Below are 14,186 nucleotides of genomic sequence, written 5' to 3' on the forward strand. Positions count from 1 at the left end.
TGATATAAGATGGACTTAACAAAGAATCTAATTTTTCCTTTCTTTTTTTAATGTGCAGATGTTGATGGTAAATTGTTTTCATATATTTGGAAATGCCTTATTTATTTTTTTAATTTTTATTTTATTTTATTTTATTTATTTATTTGAGAGAGAGAGACTGAGAGAGAGAGCACATGAGAGCGGGGAGGGTCAGAGGGAGAAGCAGGTTCCTTGTTGAGCAGGGAGCCCAATGCGGGATTCGATCCAGGGACTCCAGGATCATGACCTGAGCCGAAGGCAGTCGCTTAACCACCTGAGCCACCCAGGCGCCCCTGAAATGCCTTATTTTGCTTTGATTTTTGTTTCTGTTTTCCCCAAGCACTTTAAATATGCTATTCCACTGTATTCTAGCTTCTATTTCTAAAAAGGAGTCAGCTATCTTTAACTGTCATTAAGTCATTCTTATCATTGTTTCCCTGAATGTACAACATTTTTTTTCCTTGCTGCTTTAGAAAATTTTTTTCATTATCTTTGTGTGTTTAGCAGTTTGAACAGCATGGGCCTAGGTTTTTAAAATTTCTTTTGTTATTGTTTTTGTTTTTATTTTGTATTTATCCTGCTTTCTGAACAAGATCTTTAAGTTGATTTTTTGTTCATATTTGGTAAATTTGAAGCCAATAGTACAATAAACCGTATTTTATCTCTGTTCTATCTCACAGGGCATTGGCTTTCTTCATTTGCTTTTTAAAATAAGCTTTTTATTTTAGAATATTTTTAGATTTACAAAAGGGCTATGAAGATAGAACAGAGTGTTCCTGTCTACCCCATACCGTTTCCCCTACTTTATTTTTTAAAATTTTTTGAAGTTTTTTTTTGTTGTTGTTGTTGTTTTGAGAGAGAGAAAGAGAGAGAACTAGAGAGAGCACAAGCGGGGCAAAGGGCAGAGGGAGAATCAGACTCCCCACCAAGCAGGGAGCCTGATGTGGGACTTGATCTTTGGACTCCAGGATCATGACCTGAGCTGAAAGCAGATGCTTAACTGACTGAACCACCCATACACCCTCCCTTACTTTACTTTACTTTTCAATATTGATTTATCAGTTAAAGTCTACTCTACCCAGATTGTGTTACTTTTAAAAGAATGCCCTTTTTTCTCTTCCAGAACTCCACGCAGGATATTACAATATAGTTAGTCTTCAGCCTCCTAGGCTTCTCTGACTGTGACAGCTTTCAGGCTTTCCTTGTTTTTGATGCCCTAGACAGTTTTAAAGAGGACTGGTCAGATTTTTGCAGAATATCCCTCCGTTGGGGATTGACTGTTGTTTTCCTTATTTTTTGACTAGGGTTATGGAATTTGGGCAGAAAGACCAGAAAGGTGAAGGGCCATTCTTACTGTATTATATCAAAGATACATATGATATATGTATGTGATATATATACTTATCATATGGGGCTGATGATGCTAACCTTGTTCACCATTCTGCCCACCCCCTGCAGGTACCGAACTCTTTGGCAGAAAGTCATTATATTGAGCATTCATTTCAAAAGCATGAGGTTCTACTCTACCACCTTTAGTGTAGAAACATTTATTTTCATCTTTCTTCTCTCAGTGTTTTAATACAGATAATGCCCACTGATCTGTTTTCAGGTTATTACTAATTGTTTCTTCTGCTGTGTCCAGGCTGCAGTTAATGCCTATAAAATGCTCTTAATTGCAGGTATTATATTTTCAGTTCTACAATTTCCATTTGGTTCTTTTTGACAGTTTTCAAATTTCTCCTGAAATTGATCATTATTTCACACATGATATCCCTTATTTCTTCTTGTAGAATCTTCAACATATATTTAACTCTTGGTCTGCTAATTTTTCTTAACTATAGTTCATATTTTTGTTTGTGTGCCTAATAATTTTTGTTGTGCTCTGGACATTGTGTATCATGCATTTAATGTTGGTCTCTTGATACTACTAAGTATTATTCTATCAGGCAACTAGTTAAAATACTAGCAGATCACCTTAAAATTACTTTTTTTTTCCTTATAGCCCTTGGCCAAATCTTTTAGTACTTGGAGATGATCTTTAACTTAAAGGCATAGAACTTGTTTTCATAGAAAACTTGTTATTTGCAAAGTCACTTTTACTTGGTGATACTGAATCATAAATGTCTTTTCTGATTTAGCAGCAACTGAAGTAGCAGCCCTGCTCTTTTCATCTTTCCCTGTACTCTCTGGAGCCCTGCAGATTCATTAACATTTCAGGGTTCACCCAAGCGTTTGGGAAGAGTGATAGAAAGGTTTGGGGTCTTCATCCTCTGTCGCTCCCTCATTTCTTGGATTCCTAATTTATAGTTTCTTTGGCAGTCCTGACATCTTTTTTTTTTAAAGATTTTATTTATTTATTTATTTGAGAGAGAGAGAGAGAAACAGCATGAGAGGGGATAGGGTCAGAGGGAGAAGCAGGCTCCCCACTGAGCCAGGGGCCCATGTGGGACTCCATCCCAGGACTCCAGGATCATGACCTGAGCCGAAGGCAGTCACTTAACCAACTGAGCCACCCAGGCACCCAGTCCTGACATCTTTTGACTACTCTGGCCAATAAGACTTTGCTTTTATGGTTAATAAAACCAGATTTTGTGAACTGTTCAAACTTGGGAGTGTCCTCAGGAACAAAGTCACCATTTTATTACATGAAGTGGGGGCTTTTTTGTTTGCACTATATGGCTAAATTAGTGCAGTTTCTGTCTGATTTTGGTCACCCTCAAAGACCTCAAAACTATTATTATTTAAAATATGTTTGCCAATGTTTGCGACTGTCCTAGTAGGAGGGTTAATCCAATAAAAGCTACTTAGCCATTATTGGAAATAGAAATCTGTATTTCTATTTTATTTTTTCTTAAATAAAGATAATTTTAATTAGATAGATGTTATCTATAACCCATTATTGTGTATAGTTTACAAATTTATGTACTTACTTTTTTTTTATTTTTGAAGATTTTATTTATTTATTTGACAGAGAAAGAGAGACAGCGAGAGAGGGAACACAAGCAGGGGGAGTGGGAGAGGGAGAAGCAGGCTTCCGGCCGAGCAGGGATCCCGATGTGGGGCTCGGTCCCAGGACCCTGGGATCATGACCTGAGCCAAAGGCAGACGCTTAAGGACAGAACTACCCAGGTGCCTGTGTACTTACTAATTTTCAATTAAATTTTCAATTAAACAGTATGTCACTAGTTTACGTTTGGGGAGACTGAGGCTTTACTACATGAAATTATATGCCAATAAATAATATCAGATATTAAATGCAAGGGTTGGAATCATATGCAAGCTTATTATATTCCAAACACTACATTTACATAAAGTATTAAAAAAAGACAAACAAAAACTTAAGGAGTAAGTGACATATTTATTCTGAAGCTAATGTTACTATATACTGAATAAATAAAGAAAAATGAATTCACAAAAAAGTTATTTAAATAAGCTATTAAAAACTCTGATTTTTCAGGGATGCCTGGGTGGCTCAGTTCCTTAAGTGTCCACCTTCGGCTCAGGTCATGATCCCAGAGTCCTGGGATCAAATCCTGCATTGGGCTCCTTGCTTGGTGGGGAGTTTGCTTCTCCCTCTGCCTGCCGCTCTCCTTGCTTGTACTTGCTTTCTCTCTTTCTCTCTGACAAAAAAATAAATAAAAATATTTAAAAAAAAACCCTCTGTTTATTCAAATTTAAAAATATTTTAAGTGACTTCCATATATCTTAGACTTCAATTTTCCTAACCGATTTAATGGTTGTGAAAATAATATTTTTTTATGGAGAATTAGCCATAATGTATTTAGGAAAATGCAAATGATTTCATGATAAGATTCATCTATGTTTTTTATAAAAATTCTCATAAAAAACAGCATTTTGTAAAAATAAATAACACTTTATCTTAATGTAATGATAAATTTCTTGACCATGTATGTAAAACCATGATCATAATACAAGTGTGAAAAACAGATATCCAAAAAATATAGTATAAAACATGTAGAGCAAATGATATATTTAGCTATCAGAAATACAAGAAAAATTGTGTACAAATTAGGAAAGGCTTAACAGTTACATATATGCATATATACATATTAAAAATCTGTGAAAGGGCCAGACTCTGCCACTGATTATCCCTGCGAACTAGATCAATTACCTTAACCTTTCTGATCCTCAATTATTCATATGGAAACAAGCACAGTGAGAAAATAAGATATAGTGTTTACAATCTAGAGGGAAAATGGACAGGCAATTATAACAGTATGTGAAAAGAACGACATAATGTTTACTTTGGGGTCAGAAAAGTCTACTCAGAGAAAATGACATCTAAACTGATGTTGAAAAATGTGTATGAATTAGTCAACAAATAGCAGAAAAGAGTATTATATGCAATAGATCAGAAGAAAAATACAGTAATGAGTTTTGAAATTGAAAGAAATTTAACCTGTTGCAGTATATAGTGCAAAGGAGGTAGGGGTAAGATATGAGGCTAGAGAGAAGCAGTGGCCAGATTTATATGAAATGCAAAATCCTTAATAGAGTGCATTAACAACTTAAAGTATATCCTGAGTGCAATTGGATGACATTGGATGGCATTAAGCAGAAGTAGGTCAAGATTAGATTCAACTTAAAAATATAATTTTGACTACAGCTTAGAAAATATATTGGGAGCAGGGGGAAAATATGCTGCTTTATTACTTACATAATATATGTAATTTGCCCAACTAAGCAACTATAATAGAACAACTGGAAATAAAGAAAATTTCCCTCTTCCCATTTACTTGTTCTACATCAATTTATTAAAATTAACCAAGATGGAACCTCTATTCAAGTCATTTACATGACTCCTGCCCACTGACAAATTCAGTATATATAGGTGCTTAGCTGAACTCTCTCTCTTTGTTTAAAAATTTGGTTATTTGTTTTTTTGCTGATCCGTTGTAAGTGTTCTTTATATATTTTGGATATCAACCCATTATTGGCTATGTGGTTTGCAAATATTTTCTTCCATTCTATAATTGCCTTTTCATTTTGTTGATTGTTTCCTTTGCTGTGCAGAAATTCTTAGTTTGACATAGCCTTATTTTTTAATTTTTACTTTTGTTACCTATGCTTTTGGTGTCAAATCCATAAAATCATTGCCAAAACCAATGTCAAGGAGCTTTTCCATTATTTTCTTCTACAAGTTTTATAGATTCATAGCTTATTTTTAAGTCTTTAATCCATTTGGAATTGATTTTTATGTATGAATGATAAGTGTCCTATTTCATTCTTTTGCATGATCCAGTGGTACTCTATTGAATATGCAGTTCATGCAAATTTTCATGATTATGAAAATTATGGCACTCCAATATTGGATATGAAGTTTTCCAAACACCATTTATTGAAGAGACAATTCTTTCCCCACTATATATTCTTGGTGGCTTTCTAAAAAATTAGTTGGTCACAGATGTGTGAATTTCTTTCTGGGCTGTCTATTATGTTTAACTCATCTATGTGTCTGTTTTTATGCCAATACAAAACTGTTTTGATTACTATAGCTTTGAAATATAGTTTTAATCAGGAAGTATAATGTCTACAGTTTTGTTCTTCTTACTCAAGATTGCTTTAACTATTTGGAATCTTTTGTTGTTTCATTTTAATTTTAAGATAAATTTCTAGGGGTGCCTGGGTGGCTCCGATTGTTAAGCGTCTACCTTCGGCTCAGGTCATGATCCCCGGGTGCTGACATTGAGCCCCGCATCAGGCTCCCGGCTCAGCACAGAGCCTACTTCTCCCTCTCCTTCTACTGCTCCTCCTGCTTGTGCTCTCTTGCTCTCTCTGTCAAATAAATATAATAAAATAAAATAATAAAATAAAATAGATAATTTTTTTCTATTTCTGTGAAAAATTCCATTGAAATTTTGGTAGGAATTGCATTGAATCTGTAGATCTCTTTGAGTACTATGTCTATTTTAACATTACTAATTCTTCCAATCTATGAAAATGGAATTCCTTTCCATTTATTTGTCTTCTTCAATTTCTTTCATCAATATTTTATAGTTTTCAGTGCACAGATCTTCTACCTTATTGGTTAAATTTATTCCTAAGTATTTAATTATTTTAAATGGTACTGTAAATAACACCATTGTTTTAGTTTCTTTTTCAGAGACTTTGTTATTAATGTATAGAAAGGCAACTTATTTTTGTTTGTTCATTTGTCTCTTGAAACTTTCCTGAATTCATTTATTAGTTCTAACAGGTTTTTGGGTTTTTCTTTCAGTAGAGTCTTGGGGTTTTCAGTACATACAATCATGTCATCTGCAAACAGAGACAATTTTTCTTCTTTCTTTCCAATTTGAATTTTTTTTCCCCCTTCCTTAATTGTTCTGGCCTGGATTTCCAGTATAATGTTGAAGAGAAGTGACAAGGATGTATAACCTTTGTATTATTTCTAATTATAGAGAAAAAGGTTTCAGTTTTTCACCTTTGAGTATGGTAATAGCTGTGGGCTTGCTACATATATGGTTTTTATTAGGTTGAGATATGCTCCCTCTACAACCAGTTTGTTGAGAATTTTTATCCTGAATGGATACTGAGTTTTGTCAAATGCTTTTCTCTGCATTTATTGAGATAATCATATGATTTTTATCTTTCATTTCATTGATCTTTCCTACTGTTTGTACAGCCTTTCCTTCTATTTATTGGGAAGGACTTGCTTGTCTTTTATTTTCTGTGCCCTTATCTGGATTGGGTTTAGGAGAGTACATACTACCTGGGGGCTTCACAGCTTTAGCAGCCTATTTGCTGTTTATAAGTTCCACAGGAAAATTTGACAGTCAAAACTTTTATAAGATATTTGTTTTACATTTTTAGTATCTGTATTTATTGATAATATCTTAAGTGTACACACAAGGTTTCTCGTGCAGAATAGATTATTATTTGCTCAGTACAAATAATAACTATGTGGTTCTTCTGTGCCCAAATTCTTACCCTGAGGCAATGAAAAATGGCTGTCACTCTCCATGTATGGGTTCTTTATTGTAGGCAAGGAACACCAACAAAGGAGAAAGGGTCAGTTCTCTCTCCTTAACTAAGAGTCGCCTTGGAAACACAATGGGGATAATTCTGAGTTGTTACTATGATCCTTTGGATTATAAGTAAATTTTCCTAAGGAGAGATAAGACAAGTGTCTCCAGTTTTGTAATCTATAGTGTCTCATAGTCTCAAATCTTATCCTCTCTTGAAATATTTATCTAAGGAAGTAAATCTCTCTAAGAAAATAAATCTCTCTGGAGTCCCCATTTGCTAATCAGTCATAGATAAAGTTCCAGGAAACCCAGGCCTTAAGCCTCAGTAAAATTTGCTCCAAAAGCTCTCACTGTGCAGAAGATAAAACATATTTTCTCTACAGGCTCACAGGTTTTAATCTTGACCATCAGTATTTTGTATTAGTTGTCTGTATATTCTGCATATCAATCTAGTCCTCAAAAAAGGTGTAGCTGTAGTAAGACCTTTAAATGCAAAGTCAACACAACTACCACTTTCTTTCTCAGAAGACTTATGACCTTCATATGATTGGATGTCATTCATATCTTCAAAGGCTGTGATTTTACCTCCATCCATTACAACACTTTTAATTTAAGGAACTGGTAACTTTTTCAGCCTTCAGTATTTCAAATTATAGAATATTCAGTCAACTTACTTTGCATGCTTAAATAGGATTCTCTTAGTTTATCCATTTTTGTGGAAGACCTTCTGGTTTTAATCTGATTTTATCTATCTCATAGATTTTTATTGATAAAGAAGTGCAAACACACCAAATCTCATTATTTCCTCAATTATTGCTCTTAGTAATAGGTATATAGCAAGTTACCTCTAGAATGTTCTATCACAGATTGGCAATCCTTCCCAGCTTTTTGGTCTATAATCTCCCAATGCCTCAAATCCTTTATTTAGCCAAATTGAATTTTTAGTTTTTTTAAACTTAAGCACCTTATGTGCAAGTACGAGTAAAGTACCAGTTAAGATTAGGTTGAGACTTAAAGACAGTAATACAAACATACCATGCAAGAAAGTAGTTCAAGGCTAGCATGTTGACTCCTTGAGGTTATCACAGTCACTACTTCCCTCTTTTGCTTTTGGGGAGCCATCCATGACCTTCATCCTCATGGCCGCCTCCTGGGCTAAGATGGATGCTGTTCCTTCAGGCATTTTATCTATATTTAAGGCAGCAGAAATGATGAAGAAAAAAGAAAGGATTTATTCTTTCTTTTATACAGAGGTTAGCTATATTTCATTGGCCTTCATAATCACTTGTCATGGCTACATTCCAGAAGATTGGGAAATGTGTTCTTATAACAGTTTGCATTATAAACTTGAAAAAAAAAAATTAAGCCTCCCTCACTGAGTAGAAAAACAAGAATTCAGCAGTCTGCTATAATTAAATTCTCTAAGATCTGTGGAATCCCAGAATTCTCTTCCATTTCTTCTCTTCACATCAGTCTCCACGAGTAAGTGCAAGAGTTTAACAAACTATGGCCAGGCATGTCTTTACATACTTAGAAACCTGAATTTATAGTCTCAGTATAACTTAAAATGTTTTAAATGGTTTATACCCCCAAAATTCATTTGTAACTCATTTATTTGGTTATTCATTTATAGTAAGTTCCAGTTTAGGCTACCTACTTAAATTTCAGAAACATTAGCATATAGAGGATATTTATTTATTTAAGATTTATTTATCTACTTTAGAGAAAGGGGGAGAGAGTGGGTGCACAAGAGTAGGGGGAGGGGCAGAGGGAAAGAATCTTCAAGCAGACTCCCTGCTGAGCACAGAGCCCAATGCAGGGCTCAATCCCATCACACATGAGATCACGACCTGAGATAAAACCAAGAGTTGGGCGCTCAATAGACTGAGCCACCCAGGCACCCCCTTGACACTGAATGGAATTACCATGAAAAGAAAAGGTAAAAGGACTGAGGCTTGACCATTTAAAGGTCAAGAAGATGAGAGTTCAGGATAGTGAGAAGATAGCCAATTAAAAGGAACATGGAGAGTGTGATTCCTCAAAACAAAGTGAAGAATGTGTTCAAAGTGGCATTCAAATGTGCTAAATGGTGTGGAGAGGGCAAAAGATAAATACTGAGAATTTACCAGGCGGGTTGACAATGTGGTGATTGTCCTGACAAAAGATCGTTTTAGTGGAGTGTTGTGGACAAACTTACCTATTTTATTCACTAAAGTCACCCAAGGAAACTGCAGACAGTGGATATAGACACAATTCTACATGAAAGGAGCAGAGAGAAGAAATATTAGCTGGAAAGCAATGTGAAAGCAAGAGATGGGTTTAGTACTTCCCATTTTTTTTTCTTAGTGTGTATTATAGTTAAGGGGATTGGTCCTATAGACAGGAAGTTCAGTGAAAGCAAGGAGATTGCTGGAACCTTATTCTTGTAGAGATTAGTGGAGATAGGACTGTGGGCCCATGGGTGGAGCAGTATATGGAACTATGTAGTCCATCCATAAAAGATGATTAGATTCAGATACCAGGACATCAAAACCCATAGGATACCAATCCACCTAAAATTGTGATATGTCACTCTTTTAGTTTCCTCAGGCTGCCATATCAAATCACCATAATTTGGTGGCTTACAACAACAGAAATTTATTCTCTCAGAGTTCTGGAGGCTAGAGGTCTGAAATCCAGGTATCCACACAGGTGTGCTCTTTATGAAGTCTCTGGGGAAAAATTCTTCCTGGAAGAATACTTCCTTGCTTCTCCTTTGTGTCTGGTGACCACTCAGTAATATTTGGTATACCTTGGTTTGTAGCTTCATCACTATATAATTGCCTCCACATAGTCTTCTTTGTTTCTGTGTGTCCTTTTCTCTCTATTATAAGAGCACTGACATTGGATTTAAGACCCACAAGAAACCTTATCTTCATTTTATCTGCAGAAAACCTATTTCCAAATAAGGTCACATTTGAGGTTCTGAGTAGGACATGAATTTAGAGAAACATTATTCAACCCACTTAGGCACTTATAACTTATCATCTTTACCATTGTTTTGATAAAAATGCTTTGTCCATATCCAATTTGATTAAAAAAAAAGAAAGAAAGAATGATATCAACAATGTGGGTATTATCTCCTAATTACCAAAATTGAGATATCATACCCACTACCAGGTCCAGGTAGAATGTATGTAAGGAAATAACATTCATTCTTTGGGGCCAATATCTTGCCAGTTATATTAATTATAGGAATTGTGTGAGAAAGTTTATCTCTTTAATTTTTGTGAGTTTAGGAGTAAGTGGCAATTGTCAACAATAGAAATAGAGCAAGTTTTCTGAAATTGATGAGCCTGATACAAGTGAATAGATCATTCAAATTTGACTTCTTGGTTCAAAATCCAGCACAATATTTTCAATAGTGAGGCACAATGAAGTACCTTCTTTACATGACATATTTTTCCAGCCAACATCTGTCAACTAGGAAAAATAAAGTGATCAGGATCCTTTGCAAAGTATTTTTTTTCAAATAATAGATGATACATACACAACATCCACACATACTATATGTTATATAATGTATGATGTAAAATATAGAATATATAATACTTACATGTAAATTTGATACATTTATACAAAGGTTTGGAAAAAGCAAATATCTGTTAATTTATATAACCCTTTAACTAATACCAAACATCTTGAGTAATTTATCACAAAAAAACTATGACAAACTACATATTTAACATTAAATGTATACTATTTTATTAGAGTGAAATTTCAGAGCAATTGCCCATTAATGAAGAAGGTGATCTCATATTTTTTTTGCTAGGAGTGATCTCCCCTTTCTTATCTAGAAATGATAACCCATAGTATAAGGATACAATATTAAATATTCACTTATGTTTATTTTTTACAAACTTCAAACTTCTATAATACTTATATTATTTTAGACTATTCAACTGCAGTAGTAAGGTGGTAAGATCTAGAGAATAATACTTTGTATTTTCTGTATACATTCCTTTTAATTCCCAAAGCACTACAGAGATATAGCAAATACTAACAAAAACAAAAACAAAGCAAACAATAAAACTCTTATCTCTAAAAGTGTCAGGAGGGGAGTAAATCACTTAACAAATGGATATCTAATACCCAATATAATGTACTATATTTCACTGAGCTCAGAAATAGTCTACTTCTGTAACATCAAGTTAATAATAAAGCATATGGCTCAGATTGACATGATACTACTCGTTAAACTAATGTAATATAAATTTATGAGACAAGATATCCCTCTAAGCTATTAAATAACCTGGAATAATTAATTATGGTGGAAAACTGCTTAAACATGTTAACATACATTTTCTTTCACGAATGTTTTGTAACTAAAATGTAGGACTTAGTTGGGGCTGTCTACTTGTCAAGAAACCAGTATACAGAGGTTTCCCTGCTAATAATATTTTTAATTAGTGGACATAAATGTTTCTTTGAACATTCTAAAAATAAATACATATACTGAAAGATTAAAAGGAAACCTACTGTAGTTAGTAATATCAGGCAAGGAGCCTAAAAGAGATATAATGTGCTTTTCCTCACCATTTGCTTTGCTCTTATTATGTAGTCAATTTAGTCAGAGAATCATAGGGTGTTCATTTGCAGCAGGATAGTTAGCTCTTTCCACCAAGTAGTGTGTTTTGTTCTTTCCATGGCCTTACTGACACTTTGAAGAGAGAGAGATGCAAATCGTATGGGCCAAAAGACAAGTACAAGATCTCTGGGATACACTACCCTCTTTTAAAGGGCAACTTTTTCTTAGTTTTCAGTCTCTATCGCCTTAGAGCCAGGGAATTCTCTCTCTACCAGCCGATGAATTACCTTGACTGAGACCACTTCTGGCATTTTCTCAGGTACCCGCAGTGCTCATTCTGGCTGTACTATATCCCACAGCGAGGGCAGATGGGCTCCAACAAGTTGACTAATGCAGACAGCAGTGGTCTCTTTTGACACGTTGTGAATGGGTGATATTTCAGACCCAAAATAATTCTTTTTCTTTCCCCAATCTCAAATGTGAGGAGTTCTTATCAAGTGTTCTTCGTAGAGAGTGATAGCTCAGCCTTCTCAGAAATTCTGCCTCTTTTCAGAATTGGCGATGTTATGCTGAGAAAAAACCCTTTTGAGCTCTGTGTCCTCAGGACACAAAGAGGTACAAAGACAAGATATTGGAAAGTAATTATATGTTAAAATCCGCATTTGTATTCATAGGGTGTGTGGATCAAGGTATGACAACTTCAGTAGTTAAAAGGCAAATAAGCTAGAAAAATACCTTTCCTTGAAAAAAAGTAAGTCCTGAAAAACAAAAATATGCTGTATGATTCTCCACCTTGAAAGTGTGTATCAACAGCAGTATAATTGACACAAATTAACTTTGACAGGTAGCTCAAAGAATGCTTAAAAATACACTCTTCTGCTTTCATAGAGTGTACTAGGGTGTGCATACAATCACAATAAAATAATCTCTAAACTGCATCCCATTTATTTATATAATCTCCAAAATTCACTGTGGGACAAAGAGATTAAGGAATGTCACATCTATGCAGACATGCTATGGGAAAAGTAGAGTCATATAGTTAGGTGTGTTTATGAGACAAGGTGGGAACAGCAAATGAGGTTGAAGATTGTATTATTTTGAAATAAACTCACATAAAAGACTCCAAGAAGTCAGACAAAACAAAAATCAGAAGCCTGTTCTTGAATAGCTCTTTATTTATTTGATTTTAGGGGAAAAAATTATATATATTTTATATAAATATATATTATAAAATATTATTTATAAATAAATAATATCTATATAAAATTTTATTTATGAAAATAAAAGTTATATAAAATATAAATATATTTATATTATATATATAATATGTGTATATATAGTCTTGGGTAAGAAAATATTCTAATTTCTCTTTTATATTCACATTAAAAAAACTACAGTTCACAAAATAATTTAAAGAATTTCCAAAGGCATAGCCTGACCTGTGTTCAGATGCTTAAGTTATGTATTCCTTAAAAGCACGAACATAATTCAGAGCCTCTGTATTAAATATAATTCAAATAAACAATTAACAAAGAGTTACAGAATCATTATCATAAGTAACACACCTGAGAAGTCCTTAGCCCTATATGGGAGAGATGTCTTTTGAAAGATTATTGTCAAGATCGAGCAAAATATATTCAAGAAGTATAGTTTTGAGTTACTGCATTGGATAAATTTATACTATTTAAACCTATATTTTTAAGAATAACGTCAAGATTTTGAGATCGCAGTAAATTAGTTGAATGAATAAAAAGAGAGCCCATTCTTCTGATGAGTGGAATTTAGAAATAAATGAACCTTACTTAAGTAAGACTTCATTCAACACTTCTAACTGAATTACCTTTGAGACGAAAAAGCAGTAAGTAATTGGGATCCTCTGAAAACCAGTGAAGAAAGATGAGGAGTACCAAAATAGAGGTCTGGGCACCGTCAGGACTAAAGCAATTGTTGATCCACAAACTTCTGTTGAGATGAACTCCTGAGATCCACTTGCATACATTAAACATTCTACCTGCCCATCACCATTCAAGCCCTTACTACTTCATAAGAGTTTAAGAGGCTTGAAGGTTGTCAGCACAGCAGAGTCTGAATACAGTAGGAATAATTACTATCGGCCACATACATCCAGCCATGTCTTGGGAGACATTATATTTTGAAAATTCTCACCAAGGTGCTGCTCCCTTATACTCTGTTACAGCACCACCACCATCCCAGAAATGTTTCCTCTTATAAAAGTCTGAGAATTATGGGTGCTCAATTATGTCTATTTCCCATACCACCAATTTGAGCCCAATATTTGAAACTCACATAGGTGGTTTATTAATATTTTGTTCTTATAAATAATGTTGCTATAAAAATTTTTGTACAAGTAATTTTATGTTACTATGAAGAGTTTCTTTAGGATATATAAAGAACATATGTCCTATTTCTTGGGACTTGCAGCATCATAGGGCATATTTTAACAATTTAATAGATAAAGCAAAATTGTTTTTTTCAAAGTAGTTGTACAAAACCATATGCTTACCGATGGAGTTTATGATTCCGCGGGGCTCAATATAATTATCAGTACTTAGTATTGTTTTAACTTATTACTATTTGGTCAATCAAATGGATGG

This window comes from Mirounga angustirostris, unplaced genomic scaffold (genome assembly GCF_029215605.1).
Source record: "Mirounga angustirostris isolate CCGP_5_RB_7025 unplaced genomic scaffold, mMirAng1.0.hap1 SCAF_3, whole genome shotgun sequence".
Classification (NCBI taxonomy): domain Eukaryota; kingdom Metazoa; phylum Chordata; class Mammalia; order Carnivora; family Phocidae; genus Mirounga; species Mirounga angustirostris.